The sequence below is a fragment of the Carassius carassius genome, chromosome 33, assembly GCF_963082965.1.
Source record: "Carassius carassius chromosome 33, fCarCar2.1, whole genome shotgun sequence".
In the NCBI taxonomy this organism is placed as follows: domain Eukaryota; kingdom Metazoa; phylum Chordata; class Actinopteri; order Cypriniformes; family Cyprinidae; genus Carassius; species Carassius carassius.
Window position 1 is genome coordinate 16,730,280 of NC_081787.1, and position 17,382 is coordinate 16,747,661.

The window sequence follows — 17,382 nt, forward strand, 5'->3', positions numbered from 1 at the left end:
ACATGTTTTAGCTGAATTTTAGTTGCACCATTTTGAACAGCAGGTGCCTCAGGTGTTTGAGTGCTTCGAAATTGGCAATTGGTTAAATTGATTCAGAGCATCAAGAAGCTTTGTTTCTCCCACCGTTAAATCCAGTGTCAATATTTATTCACATTTTGAAGTAATAAAGTAGTACATCAACTTGTTTTAGGGTACCAATCAAAAAAAAAAAAAATTTATCAGGGTGCTGCTAAATCAGTGTACAGTCCAACGTATACTGTATGTCACATGTGCTACGAAAAAAAAAAACTGGTCTGTGCAATGAATAAATTTACCACTGCAGCACCGGGTGTCCCCCACACGTCCTGAAAAGTGAAGCTGTGGGCTCTTTGATCACCCCCTGGTGGCTGGCTGCAGTACCGGTCAGCCCTCCCCATGTAAACAAATAAGACTTGAGTCAAAATAAATTAAATTAATTGCGCTTCCAATACTGTTTTCCTAAAGATGTTTTTGGCCATTTAAGGTAGTTGTTATCATGTTGGTATATGTTCAATTGTTCATGTTTGATTGGGTGTGCAGGAGTTTGGGTGGGAGTTTGATACCACAGCTCCATCCCACGACACTGCGCAGACTCTGGCTCCAAACAAATCTCTACTGCACAGACTCTAGCTCAAAATGACATCATTTACACTCACGGGACACTGAACTTATGTGCAATCACAAAAGTACCTTATTTGCATGTGCTTTAAAGTCTTGCCAGTTAAACCTTTAATTCACATGCTGTTCTAACATATGTTTCTCCAGAATCCAACCACATCTTGTGTTATGTGGTGAGGACCTTCTCCATTTTTTTCTGAGCGAGAAACACGTGAAACTCGCACACACTGTACACTAAAACAGCGCTTGCTTGATTATAGACGAAAGCCCCGTTCACACTACAAGCGACACGCAACAGCAAAGCAACACAATCCTATTCATTTCAATGGTGAGCTGGTTATTTCCGGTGACACGAGCGACAGCAAGCAAATTCTTTCCTATTGGCTGTCGCTCCCGAATGTCGTTCTTCATTTGCATAATGTTGAAGGTTCTGATTCGGAACTTTTTTGCGTTGCTGCACATGCCCCATCCAGTCGCCAACTGATGCTTGTCGCTCGTGACGTCAGAAATCGCCAGCTCTCTATTGAAAGAGCCCATTGACTGCTCCCCACTGAAGTCCATTATATTGAGAAAAATCCTGGAAAGTTTTCCTCAAAAACCTTAGTTTCTTTTTTACTGAAGAAAGAAAGATATAGACATCTTGGATGACATCGAGGTGAGTAAATTATCAGGACATGTTTATTCTGGATGTGAACTAATCCTTTAAGCAGGTCACTTTTGAAATTATGTGAGAATGTCAGAGTGAGGTGTGTTTTTTGTTTGTTTGTTTTTTGGTGCAGAAGTTGCTAGAGGGATGTTTTCTTTGTGAGACTGAGATTTTACAACAGAAGAATGGTGGAGGAAATCAGAATGTAAAGGAAGATTCCACAGGGCAAAGGGAAACCATGCCTGAATGATGCACTGCGGTGGATTGTTTGAAATAGTCCACACTGATGCAGCCTGCTGAACATGCCCAGAGGCTATTGCCCATTTCCAAATGGCAAGCCTTCCCAATTAGCAGTGCTGCACAGCCGTGAATAGATAAACACATCTGTGCCTTCACCCCTTCTTTTCTAATGCTTCATGAGTATCCACCACCTTATAAGCTTAGCAATTATGAAGACAGGTGTGTTTTTGGCCTCTAAAGCCTTTACCCTACCCCTATCAAGATGAATCTTTGAGATGGAAGAGGCGCAGACGCAGACAGTGACAGAGAGAGATGTTTGTTTGAGAGTAAATGGTGTCATCTCTGGCCCCCCGGTGGAGGCACATTGCCATCACAAACATCTCTTAGTAAATATCACTCCAGGAAAACACACCATCACAGTCCATTTCAGCCCGAATATTTCATGCTGATTCATGGCTCATCTTAAATAAAGTTTTAGCAAGAGATATCCAAGAGCTACATTCCATCCAAGAGCCATGTCAGTAATCATTTTTATAGTCCTTGTTGATGAATTGCATCTCAGCATTTCGAACAAAGCCAGAAAAATACGACACTGTACTTCCACAATAAAACTAAATCCTCAGACAGTTCGGGTGCTTTTGCAACACACTGTATGTTCATTGAGATGGTATATGCTGTAAGTGAGACAGTGTTGGTGGTGTGTTTAGGTAGAGGTGCTGCATAGGGGAGCCAAAAGCAGGTCTGATCTATAGAACTGTAAGTCAGAATCGATCAGGTCCAGAACATTCCCGCTCTGGGGAGATCTGGGATGGATGTCTCGGTCTCCCACGGCCTCTGAGCGCAAAGGCCCAGGACTGCAAACTGAGGTTAATAAAGACAAAGAAAGGAGAGGAATCTTTCTCTGCTTTAGCTGAGAGCTGTGAATTTGAAATGGCTTGTGTTGCACACTTTTCTCTACGTTAGTTAATTCCAAAATGTTTACCCCAAATTGTATTTTAAAATGAAGACCTGTTAATTTATCTGTCAATATCTATTTACATTTATGTGTGTATGTATAGTATGTGAACATTTTTAGTATGTCAGAGCACTATATATAGGAAGATTTTAATGATATTATTATTATGACAATTATACACATTTTCCAACTAAGTTAAATGAAATTTTAATGGTTACATATATACAAAAAAAAATTTCTTAGTGATGTGAACGTGTTTTTGATATTCACCCAAAGGATATAAAAAATGTATGCAGTAAATTTCTAATTTAATATATGAAACGATTTGTATTTTTAACCTTCTGTTCGTGTATATGAACGTTTATTTTATAAAGAGGATAATCAGGCTTTCAATATGTAACATAGATTCAAGTAATTATTTTTCGCTTCTAACCACATGTGGAATCTGACGTTTTGTCATTTCAAAAGTTGCTCAAATTGTTTCTCTTTCTGGGCCCTGCACCTGCAGTGCCTTCAAGTATCTGACGTCAATAAATCATGTCAAAGGTACATGCAGAATAAATAAAAGATTTCTACATGTTTGGCTGATGAATTATGCAGACTCTGTTTTTCTTAACTTTTTCTTTGTCCTTCTGAAATATCATTTTCCAGTGAAACCCGAAAGGCATTTCAAATTAAACAACATGGTTCTTGGATGAAACAATAACCATAACACACTTCGTCTTGGCTTTGTTATTAATGTGAAACGATCTGCTTTGTGTCGACACTCCCTCTTGGGAGCGAGGTAGAGATGTGAGGAAGAGACAAGACAAAATGCTCTGGGTGATTTGAATCCCTTGAGAGGTGGAGGACAAAAAAAACAACAACCCTGTGACAGACTCCATTCTGACTGGAAGCTACTAAAATCACTGTGTTGATACAAGAGGAGTCCAATGTGATTTTTCCCCCCATCTTCTTCAGAACAACAACAAAGAGTTAACAAGACACTGTTCTTGACACATTTCAAATTTCTTTTCTGCACACAAAGATAGAAAATCACCCGTTGAAGGCAGATGCTGAACACAGTCCAAACGCCACAGGCTTACAGAAACCTGGATTCTTATTTTTTTAACCCGAGGACAAGAACATGTGCTGGTGCTTCTGTGTCCCTCGTGATTTACCACATTCGGTGAAATCTTCTCCATCCTTATAAACACTGACGTTCCTTCTCTGTGGTACCTGAAGGGCCTCCTGTCAGCAAAGAAAGCAATGCTCAGACAGGCAAATAATGGAAAGCCTGGTTGCATGGACCAAACACTGTTGCAATTATCATTATCTTCTAACAGGCTTGAGGTGCTGCTCTGACTGACACCATCTAATCTAACATCCAAACTTTATCACGTATCTTATCACTGCACATCTACTGTATGTTTTCATAGTGATAAAAGTCCTCCTGGTCTGTATTACCATCCTGTAACATGTTGCATGAAGCATCAGCAACATTGTTGGCCTGACAGCATGCAAAGTTCAAACTATTTTAACAATGACCCTATTTTCCGCTGATCTTTCAACGTAAACCAATGATTACTGGATGAATCACATGATATATGCAATAACTTTGTAATGATTTGCCTTTGCTTAATAAAAAGTAAAGGAAACATTAAAACATGACAATAAAATGTGAGCATCAAATATGATACATCAAGCTTCTGGGGAATGTTTATTTGTCCATCTTTGATTATAAAACTAAGCATTTATATTTAATCTTAAAGACATATAATGGGATATGTCTATGTATTTACAAATACAGTTACTTGCATTTACTATTTTGCCATGAAAACATCCCTGACTGTACCAAATTGCATATTTTTACTCAGCTTGGGCCTCTGAATATTTTCCCCCCAGTATGAGCTCCATATTTTTTTCTTCTATATTATACTATATGAGCTGTAAAAGCATGATGTATCAAATATAATGCTAAAAAAAGTCACCTTTTTGTGAATGTTTAATAAACAGTTCCATTTAAAAAAGAAATTTGATTATTCTGACTACACTTTTATATATCAGGCTTGAGGGTTATAGAAACTGTCAAAATGTTTTGCTGTTAAAACCACAAATGCGTGTTTTTCCTTTTTTACAGTGCACAAGAATCGTATAAAGTTGTCACTTTAAGCTGTCACAAATATTTTAACACCAAGAAAATGGTGCGCTTCTGCTTTAAATTTGCATTCTTTAACATAAAAAAAGCATTACAAACTGTATGTTTTAAATACAGGTCTATATATATGTATATATATATATATACATACAATAGATTTTCCTTGCAGCACTGTTGAGAGGAAGATGACTAAAGCGTCAGAGGGGATTATATCCAAATCACAACAGGTTTCCACATATTCATTTCTCTTCCTCACATTCTTTCTGTCCTGCTGTGTTTGCAGGTGTATGTGTGTATGCACATGTCATCCAGCAGTCCTGTACTGCGCTGAGGTCCTGGGTGAGGAATGCTGGGAGAGTTCACATCACACTGAAGCCAGCCTGGACAGAGAGAGCCCAGCCTCGACTCAGTGCAGATCTGCAATGAGTTATAACCCAGCTCTGGACAACACTGTGTTTCCTGGGTTCATGCAAATGACAAAAACATGTTCTCCAATCACTCACTCTCTCTCTTTCATTCTTTTTTCCCCTCAAACAGGCATCAGGGATTTCAGAAAGAAGCTTGTCTCTGAGTGCGAATATGATTTTTGGCATAGACTCATGGAAAATTGTCAAATGCTGAACAAAAAAAAACCTTACTCAGGAAGTTCATTATGTTTAATGACAAACTGACAATGAGCAGTGCAGGAAGTAGGGCTTATTTAACTCTTCTCACATTTAAAATAGAGGTTTACCTTTAACAGAATTTCATGTATGTATGTATGTATGTATATAAACGTATAAAACCACAAAAAAAAATTGCTGTACACACTTAAAAATAAACTTTCTTCATTGCCACTAATGGTTCCATGATGAGCTTTTAACATCTATGGAACATTTCAAATCCACAAAATAGGTTCCTTAGCTTATTAAAGGGATAGTTCACACAAAAATAAAAATTACACCCTCAAGTCATGAATTTCTTTCAACTGTTTAACACAAAAGAAGGTATTTTGAAGAATGTTGGTAACCAAACAGGTGACACTAGCCATTGACTTCCATATAGGGAAAGGTAGAATGGAAGTCATTGGCTACTGTCAACTTTTTAGTTACCAGCATTCTTCAAAATGCCTTCTTTTCTGTTCAGCATGAAGAAAGAAACTCATAAATGGTTGGAACAAGTGGTGAATGAGAATTATATACTTTATATACAGTATACTGTATAAATGTGTGTGTGTGTGTGTGTGTGTGTGTGTGTGTGTGTGTGTGTGTGTGTGTGTGTGTGTGTGTGTGTGTGTGTGTGTGTGTGTGTGTTTCTCCTCTCCACTGAAAGTTTCTTTAGGGAACCCAAAATGGTTAGTCTATGGCATGATTGAAAATAAAAACAGCATATGAACATCATGCTGCAAAAAACCTTATGGAACCTCTATTTTGAGGAGTGCAAAATCAAAGTGCGACAAAATATTTGTATTTATAGCATATGAACAACATGACAAGCTCTCTGAGATGTTCGTGAGTGACATCTGGATGCATCTGGTGATGGATTGAATTCAAAGTGTTACCTAGTGAGCAAATCAAACAACATCTGCAACAAGTAAACACTAAATAGAATTTCTCATAACTCAACGAACAGTGCTTTTGACAGACGATACCACAGTTATTCCATTCAACCCATTCCCAACAGTGACAATGACCTCACATCCTTCTGTAAGTTGTTTCTTGTGTGCAGTATTTATATGGCCATTGTACTATTTCTCATTTGTTGATTAGAGAATGCTAACTGAAGGTGACAGCGTGCAGCCTTCACTCTCAATCGAATAATAATGGTAATGTGCTGTCTATATACATTACTGCATTAACACAAATCAAGTGGCCCAATTCAAAAGGACAGAGACACATAGATATTTATAATACATTTTACCTTTAATAAACCTCTAATAGACCCTGAGCACTCAGAGATCTAATGCAGTTCCTTTGGCAGTCAACATTAAGTTGTAATGTAAGATGAGATCTAATCCAACTCAATTGTGTTCTTTCCTCGAAAGTTCATCTGCTTCCCACTGGAAGTGTTTTTGCAAAAAGATCTAAATATAATTTTATAATGGGAAGCAAGAGGGAATATCCACAATTTGACTTTGGCTACAGCAAGGTCATGGGCAGGGTTTCAAGTACAAAACTGCCTGCTTAGTGAGAAAAAAAATACAGATACAGAACTTAATGTGGGACTTTCTCTATCTGATCTTAAGTATAAATGGGATAAATAAGCATATGTGAAGGATTTATCTGGACATAATTCAATAGTATCAAAAACTCTAGAGAACTGAAAAGATTTTGGCATCATATGTTAAACCGGTGCATTAAACATGAGAATTGTATGAATTTGAGATTAAGGCTTCACTTTACTTCTCTCCATTATAAATGAAAGATCTGCTTGTTCTCCTTCCAGCTGGCTTATTCAGACTTAAGCACACGAAATAGCAAAACACACACCTGCACACACATCCACACATATTAGTTTTAGTCTTTAGCCAGCAGAGGTTGCTGTGTTGCCCCATGTCAAACACACATACCCACAAACACTCTGTTAAAGGCAGGAATAAGCCACATGCACACTTTGAAATTTAGTCCACTGCAAACAACTAACTAGTCTTTTTTGTCAGAGCAAAGTCACTAAACTTAAAAAGAATCCTGTTTCAGGGTTCTTCTTCCGACAGAGATGCAACAGTGACTCCCTGATATAAAGGCTGACCTAACCTAATGTATTTTCTATTCATACGTTGTATGGCTGATAATATTGCAAAGCCATTAAAATAATTATTATTACATGTACAGATGCATATGTTATAATATTTACACATTACATTCTAGTTTTACTAATACATTTTGAAATGTGGGAAGGTGAACATTTAGATGAACTTTAGCTTGGTAAGTTTAACATTATATTGCTATTTTATTCAAAACATTTTCTTTTCTTCTTTAAAAAATTTGCCATCACATTTATCTATATAGTGTTTTATACAATACAGATTGTTTCAAAGCAGCTTCACAGTCGATGAACAGGAAAATAACAATTAATGTTGTAGAATTCATCAACTATGAAACAAATTCAATTTCATGTATTAAACAGCTCTACAGAATATAATAGTATCAATATTAGACCAGGGCTGTTTTAATTCATTTCAATAATTGTGTAAACACTAAAAAATAAATAATAATTGTCTTCCAGGACATTATTCGTTAATTTCACAGACATTTCCCTTAACTCTAAAACACAATGCAATGCAATGCAGTGCAGAATTCTAAATACAGGTAAAACACATGTAAATAGATCAAATACAGAACATTCATTCACATTACAGTTTTTTTCGATTGCTAAACGACAGTGAGCACATCTGGAGCTCCATGTGCAAAACTCTAACTACAGTCTGTACTACCAACAGTCACCTGAGCTAAACAGTTCACATCAGCTGCAAAACTCATTCCAAGAAACACAACTCTTAACACATGACTCAAAACAGACTCAGTGCAGCCAAACACTACACACAACCCTCACTGAGATAACACACACTGTCACTCAGAACACACTGAGAGGAAAAACACTAGCATCAAACACCAATACAGAAAATATTCACTTTTCATCTTTACAGTTTGAACAATTTCAGTGACTTCATACAAAGTCATATTTTCTTCAAAGAAAAGAGTGACATTCTTTCACATGATTTATTTACATTTTTAGAACATAATTCTTTAAGGTAAATGAAAATTAGCAGTTTGCTTCAATAGTCTGTAGTAATTTACAGAATTACAGTAATGAGGAAAAAAGGTAGAAACTAAAAGTACATACTGTAATTCGAACAAATAATTTTCAGGGCTAATCCTGAAATTGCAATCAGCAGTGTTTGAAAGGCACAAGGCTGAAATCTATTCTGTTTTGAATGTGTGGTTCACAGTTTTGACAGCAGTGTGTTAGCATTTGAACAAAGTGCTGTAAATCCACAGTGTTGTGCAGGTTGTGGTTAAAGTCATGGGATAAGTGTGTAGAGTTTTGAAAACTGTGTTCAAGCAATGAAAAACGAACTAGAGTTTGGTCCACATGAACTGCTGCTGTGCAGACTGTAGTTAGAGTTTTGCACATGTGACTCCAGTTGTGCCCACTGTCGTTTAGCAATTGAAAAAAACTGTAATACAGTACATTAATCTCTGTTTTTACAGATTTTTGATTTCTTTTTTGAGTAAATGTTCAAAGTTCATCTGTAACACTTTACAGTAAGGATCATTAGTTAACATTAGTTGATTACTTTAGTTAACATGAACTAAGAATGAACAAAGCATTTATTAATCTTAGTTAACTTTAATTTCAACATTTACTAATGCATTCAAAAGTTGTGCTTGTTAACATTAGTTAATGCACTGTGAATTAACAATGAACTAACAATGAACAACTGTCTTTTCAATAACTAACATTAACAAAGATTAAAAAATACTGTAATGAATGTATTGTTAATTGTTTGTCCATGTTAGTTAACTGACATTAACTAATGGAATCTTATTGTAAAGTGTTACCAGTTCATCAATTATGAAACAAGCTCAATTCAGTTTTAAGAAGCTCTACAGAAGATAACAGTGTTGTTAATCATCTCAAGTCTGTTCAGTGCTGATTCAGTTCAGCACAGTGTCGATGTTGCCACATTAGTGTTATTATCCATCTCAATTCAGTTCAGATTTAGTTTTCATTTGATAGTCTCAATGCAGTTAAATCCCTGCAGTAATGCTGCGTACCCCTTGTTAAAGACCCCAGCTTCAAATAAAATAATAATAATAAAAACACATCCCATATATCTTTTGATAGAATTATCTAATCTTATTTCTTCAATCACATTGCCTCAATAGCAAAATACATTCAGCCTGAGTTTTTTTTTTTTTTTCTGACAGAGGTTATTTTGATACAATCCCATTCCTGCTAATGAAGAGCCATGGATTAATTTCTGTGCCACATTCTCAAGGTTTTGTAGCCTGGCGCTTGCAGGCTGGCAGGTGGCTGGTTGGTTCTGACAGGCCCCACAAGCATCCAGCAGTAAGCTCGGCTGTGCGTCTCATGGGCCGAGTGTCTGTATCTCTCCTACTCATCGCTCCTCCCTTCTGCAGCCATAATGCAAAGCGTGCCAGGCATTCCATCAGAACGAAGGACAGGAAGGTGGTACATTTTGGCAGGGCTCAGCCTCTCCCCCGAGCCCTTGTCTCTTTATTAGATGCTAACACAGCCACATAAACTTTCCTTTTGTTTAGTTCCTTGCTTGTTTTGTTCGTTTTGTTGTTTAGACAGAATTTAATTGCCTTCTGAGTAAGCTTAGGACAATTCTTTAAAGACCTGGGTATATTTTCTCAGACATTAGGGCCTCTGTCACTGTATATCTTTGGCTGTTGGACTGGTTTACTCACAGTGTGCATATTAGAGTGTAATACAAGGATGCCGTCAAAATCATAGTATATGACAATGTGATCGCCAAGACCTTTTAATCACATTGATTTGGGACATTTAATTACTTTAGGTTAAACACAAACCCTAACAAAGGTAATTTCTGGTCAAAAACAAAATTGCAATTGTGTGTTTTGTTTGTAAGTGTTCTTCGTGAATATTCTATATTAACTTGTTGGAAATAAAAATGCTTATTATATGGCTCTCTGGAATACTTGATTCTGATTGGTCAGTTGCAAGATTGCCTGCAAGGAACTGGTTTCTCATAGCACTCTCTTTTTCTCACAAATTAATATTTATTTTCCTCTTAATAATGTTGGATTCTTTTTTACGGTAATGGTTCCAGTACCAATTCTTTTAGTATTTTTAATGAATAAATATTTGGAAAATATATAAGCCTTTTAAACAACAATACTAAACAGACAAATAATGTTGTAACATAGTTATTTCATTTATTTTTCCTATATACTACAGACAAAACTGATAAAGTTTAAGGTTTATTTATTTTATTTTATTTTATTTTATACATGTTCTCAGTTGAACAAACAAATGAGCTGACTGTTAGTTGCCAATCAGTTGTGTGTGTTTGATTCGCTAAAAAAACCTGACTTATTCATTCATTCGGGAATCGAACTGTATGTCAGCTGTGAGTCATTAGTTCAGGAAACAATCTATATTGTAATGATTTGGATACACTAAAAGAAACCAGTTAATGGGAGTCATTCGTTTGGGAACTGAGCAACCTTGGTTGTGTCGTCTATTTTCCACTGTAGATTCAACAACACTGTTATTGCAGGAAACACTTCCAAGAGTTTAGAGTAGTTTAAATTAGAGTACGTTAATAGTCTTCTGTTAAATAATGTTAAAATGCTTGTTTAATAGTGTTTTTTCTTTTTTCTTTAATGGATCTTGAATCCCCTATTTAAGTGCCTTTATAGAGTGTCAATGTAGTTTATTTTCTGAAGATTGTTATCATTGATAATACTTAGAGAGTACAGAGAGTATTTTGCCTCCAAACTTTAGTCCCAAACGAACTGGAGGTGTCAAGGCATCTCATTTAAGTTCCAGTGTGTTCTGCCCACCCAGACTTGAACGACAGCCAGAGTACTGAAAAGCCGTATTAAGCAAAGGTCACAGAACCAGCCTAACACACACATGTCTAATTCACAGAGGAAAATGTAAAATCTGTAAAATCTGACAGACGTGCGCTTTGAGCTCCTCAACTCTCTCTCTCTGTTTGGTGCTCCTCGCGGTGACACCTGTTTCAATAGATTCCTATGGCCGAACACATGTGCATGTGACCGCCACAAAGAGAAGAACTATCAAAAATGACAAACTTGGATCGATCCTATCAATTAATACCAATAAAGACTTTAAGTGACAACACAGAGACACATTAGGCCCAACAAAGCACGGCAGCTTTGTTACAACGAGGCGCCAGCTGCCAGCCACGGGCCCGGAGGAGCCACCGGGGAGTTGGTGGTTCTGCACCAGCGGGCTGCGGGGCCGGCAGGACTGTGGAAGGGGGGCGGTGGTGGATGACGGGTGCAGGCCGGTCCCATTCCCTGTGCGAGTGCAGTATTAATGAGGCGACAGCACGGCCCTGCTTCTGTATTCATTAGGCATCTGGGCCAGCAGATGTGAAGTGCTGCCTCAAGACGAATAAAAAATGACTTCCCATCTGGACTCCCTAAACTGGAAAAGACAAGAGCGCATGGTTCTCTTTTTCACTCTCGCTAACTCGCTCACTCGCTCATTCCCTCTTCCTCGGCACTCTGTCTTTCATTGCCGAGCCTTTAGAGGTATGGCTTTTGTTGAAGTTGGGGGAACTGAGATCAGACACTGATAACGGTTTATAAACCAGAATAAAGGTCATTGTTTGATTAATGCACGTGGGCATTCTCACTACTAGATTAACATGGGTGAACTTCAGAATATCACATGCAGTTGATATCAAAACTCTCTGTGAATGCATTAGAATCCACACACGACAATGTGCTTTAATAAAGTGTATATATAAGGGCTCATACTGTACACTATGCAAAATGCACACTTTTGTTTTACAGCACATTCAGCTTTTAGGATACCACTATATATCCCTGTTAGATCATTTACATAAAACCATAAAAACTACTTTCATATATCAAATCAGAATGATGAATGTGACACATAATAGAAATTTCATCAGCCTGTTTTAGCACAATCTATGACACTGTCAAAGTTATTAAAAACACCATTAAATTAAATTAAATTATGTAAAAATGTATTTAATTTAATGCTTTTATGCTAATTATTCAAGGACACTAAACATTATATAGTTTATGTTAACACTTTACAATAAGTATTAGTTAATGATAGTTGATGCAACATTAACTAAAAAATAAGCAATAAATGATAAATATATATATATATATATATATATATATATATATATATATATATATATATATACTTGTTCATGTTAGCTTAGGTCCATAAAGTAATATTAACAGATTCAACTTTGGATTTTAACCATGTAGTAGTAAATTTCGAAATTAACATTAACTAAGATTAAGAAATGTTTTTTAAATGTTTTATTGTTAGCTGATGTCAACTTATGTGAAAAAAGGAAACTGTATTGTAAAGTAACATTTCATGATTTTCATATTTAAGCAGTAAAGTATGGGGGAAAAAATACTTTGTTGACCAATCAGGAACCTGGACGTAAAACATCAATTTAATAATATTCAAATTAAAACAATTCCTCAAATTCTTTGCATATTTCATACTCTTCCATAACTTTATTTTTATAACAGCAATTCAACTACAGATACAAACTACTGTATATCTCACAGTTCTAATTGAAGCCACAGGCGGGGTTTGAAATCCCACTAAACTCATCTAAATAAGACTTTGAGTGATTGAGTTTCTCTTAATTTTCACTTGTTTTATAAGGCTCTCCATTAAAGGACTAGTTTCCTCTCATCTGCTTCCTGTGTGTTTTATTCTGCTGAGTCTATGGACATGGTTCAAGTTTCTGGGTCGTACTGAGGATTAGTGGCTAGTGTGTGTGTGACTATGAAGGTCAATGACAGATGGCAACAAATGTTCACAGAAATTTGTCCACACTGTCTCTCTTCTCTGTTTCCCTGACACATACATGAATAAACATAAATAATATAACATAATATACTGTTAACACTTTAATTCAACAAGAGTGCACTAAATTGATCAACAATGTAAGGACATTTATAATGTTACAAAAGATTTCTATGTCAAATAAAGGCTGTTATTTTGAACTTTCTGCTCATTAAAAAATCCTGGAGAAAAAAAATGCTTCCAACAATAATAACAGTAAGACATTTTTCTTGAGCATTAAATTAGCATATTAGAATGATTTCTAAAGGAACATGTGACACTGAAGACTTTTTATTGTTCGTTATCTGGCTTGGCTCGGTGTTCATCTTCAGTTCTCTCTTCACAGCAGTTCAGTCAGTGTACTGTTTGAGTAAATGAATTACTCCGGGATATTGTTTTGTTTGAACTCAGAGGGAGTGTCAGCCACATTAAAAAAGTTAACAGCTTAAGTCATTTGTGGATTAATGCTTATTGGAGACGCGAACCGTTTAAAACGATTCAGTTCGATTTGGTGAACTGGTTCAAAAAGATCCAGTTACATCGAATGATTCGTTCGCGAACCGGATATCAAAAACTGCTTTGTTTTGAACTCTCACAACAGACACGGAAGAGAAGACAATGCTGAATTAAGTCGTAGTTTTTGCTATTTTTGGAGCAAAATTTATTTCCAATGCTTCAAAAAATTCTAACCGACCATCTGATGTCACATGGACTACTTTGATGATGTTTTTCTTACCTTTCTGGACATGGACAGTATACCGTACACACAGTTTCAATGAAGGGACTGAGAGCTCTTAATCTAAAATATCTTAAACTGTGTTCCAAAGATAAACGGAGGTCTTATGGGTTTGGAACAACATGAGGGTAAGTTATTAATAACATAATTATGATTTTTCAATAAACTAACCCTTTAACAAATTGTAACATTGCTCATCAGCTCAAATTAACTCTTTCTTCAACTCTGTTAGGCTAGTTTGGACACATTTCGGGGGAATATTGTTGAGTTTTTAGTTTATCTTTGACTCAGAAAGCTGGATAAAATATAATTCCTTGTTTTATATTGAGGCAACAGCTGAAGGAGCAAAGAGGCCCCCACTACACAAAACCTAATAAAAAATATTGTACAGGAATATTTATCTTTTTCTGAATAGCTTTTGTTTCACAGACACACACCAAACAAACTTTTAAAGAAGTGTCTGCAAACTACATTTCAGTTTGAGACTGCGCTAGATGTACACTGACAAAACCCTTCAGTTTATAATAGCGGTCATTCCTATTCAGCTGTTCTGCTCTACATCCATCATCACTGCGTCCCCAGGATGTGCAATTAAAAATGGAGGCCCGGCAATGGCTGAACAAAGATTTAATAATAGAGCAAATAAAAACAGACATCAGGGCTAATAATCAGTGTGGGTTGATATGGGGTGTGTGCGTGGGGTTTTCTTCACAGCAGGTGTGAGATGGCCTGACTCGTGAAGAGCCCTGAAAACATTTGTTTTTACTTAAACAGCCATAGTTGAATCTCTCCAGGCCCGATGAAACCTCAGGCACGGTGGCAGGCCTCCCAGCCGCTGTCATGCTCTTTATATGAAGAGTAATGGAGGAACATAGTGGCCAAGCCCTACAGACAAGGGCCAGACTGGGATGGAGACATTGGCATTATCTGTGATTGGGCTCTCGGGCAAGATCCCATTCGTCAGTCTCTTTCTGACGTAACGTAGAACGTGACCGACTGAAAGGGAACGTTATTTCTGAATGTTGTCAGAATGTTGAATGTTAAGGGAACATTCCATTTTATCATTTTGTACACATTATATGAGGATGTTATCTAAGCATCTTAATGTTCTCTAAGCATTCTGAATCATTTAGAACATGTTAAATGAAAATCCAACCAAAACATTTCAGCAAATAAAAATGGTCCATGAAGAATATAGTACAGACCAAAAGTTTGGACACACCTTCTCATTCAAAGAGTTTTCTTTATTTTCATGACTATGAAAATTGTAGATTCACACTGAAGGCATCAAAACTATGAATTAACACATGTGGAATTATATATGGAATTATATAGATAACAAAAAAGTGTGAAACAACTGAAAATATGTCATATTCTAGGTTCTTCAAAGTAGCCACCTTTTGCTTTGATTACTGCTTTGCACACTCTTGGCATTCTCTTGATGAGATTCAAGAGGTAGTCACCTGAAATGGTCTTCCAACAGTCTTGAAGGAGTTCCCCGAGAGATGCTTAGCACTTGTTGGCCCTTTTGCCTTCTGTCTGCATCCAGCTCACCCCTAAACCATCTCGATTGGGTTCAGGTCCGGTGACTGTGGAGGCCAGGTCATCTGGCGCAGCACCCCATCACTCTCCTTCTTGGTCAAATAGCCCTTGATGCCTTCAGTGTGACTCTACAATTTTCATAGTCATGAAAATAAAGAAAACTCTTTGAATGAGAAGGTGACGTGTCCAAACTTTTGGTCTGTACTATATAAATAATGTTTTTGTGCTAATGTTTTGAGAACATAATTAAAGTCCAAATAACTCTGTACAAACGTTCTATTAACATTACTGGAAGAACATTAGCTCATAACTTTGAGAGGTCAAAATGTTATACAAAGTTCTGATATTGTTCCCTGTTAGCTGGAGAGAGGCCTGTTGATATTAAAAACTGATACTGAAAAATATGTTGCATTTTAGCAAGTTACTCTCCAACATTTTCTGAAAAAAGACTGCAAAAGGGCAAAGTGTGGGCATCTCAAAGTTAGAAAATAAACATACTGTACAGATGGACAGGAGCAAATATACAATAATCTACAGCAAAATGCTGATCAAGACGAGCTGGGTTAATAGAGGACTGACAGCGCCTGCAGTCACCAGCAGGAGTTAAAGAACCCAAAGCCGCATGAATTGGTACGATCTAAAGTTTTGCAGGGCAGACAGAGGGGAGAGAAGCCCTTTCACCGGGAACATCTGGAACTTTCCAGCCTCTCTAAATAGAGACATACACCATTTTGAGGATATGAAAGCTGTCACATATTTTATATGGTGGTACTCAAATAAAGACAGGGAGGGCGTGCGCCATGGTAATTGTTTTAATTTATTTGTTTATAGCAAAGACAGGGGGGACGGGCACATGGCACTCAGGTTTTTTTTCTTTCTTTCTTTCTTTTATTGGGAACATATGGAACGCATTTATCACCATTTGCAGCGATCGGCCTAAATGATTTTATTAACTTATTTGTAACTTTACACTTTTTTAATCAAACACATGCTGCGCACCGTAATGTTTTGTTAATGCTCCAGGGCTTTGTAAAGGGAGCCGCGGCAGAAGCCAAAGGGGAAATAAAAAGTGAGAGAGAGCAAAACAAAATGAAAATGCGGTGAGAGGCAAGGGCTGCTGGGGATGAGAGAGTCTACGCTGCCTCACACACTTTAGAAGGCGGCCTCGGTAATATATGGCGGTGATGATGAAGATTATGGCATTCTGCATCGAGGGGAAGTCGCAGAGGGCTCAAAGGTATTTAGGATGTCATAGAGTATGATTGTTTACCTAAACTAAGTGAAGCGATACAGGCCCTGTGACAGAAAAAGCAGGTAGCTATTGTTCTCTAGTGAAGTGACGCCGCCTCATTGCCTGGGTAATACGTGCTCCGTGGGGAGCCGCGGCTACTGTGGGAAGTTATGTTGGGAGTTGAGGTAATGTTATTTGGGACTACACTTCGAGGGCATGGGTAATGCTAACTGGTTGCGGGGTCCTTCTATAAAGTGTGCATGGGTCTCAAGAGATGTTAATAAGGCTGACGGCACAGTTAACCTGGCTTACTTAGCAATGTATTAATGGGGTTCTACCAGAGGGAGAAAATACATTACCAAACATAAATAGAGGCTAAGAGACAAAAAAAAAAAAAAAATTCTTACCTCATTTACAAATAGATTGTTCTAATTCTAAGCTTAAATATAACAAATAATTGTGAGATTTATGCTTATACATTTTTTTTTTAACATTTTTGAAACTGTTTGAATGGGGTAAAGTGAACTTACACTTAGTTTCTCTTAGTTTGGACAGTAAGACATTCACGGACACATACAATTGACAAAAGCAACACATTTGTTATGTTACAAAATATTTCTATTTCATGTAAATGCTGTTATTTTGAACTTTCTTTTAATCAGAGAACTGTTTTCAACATGAATAATAA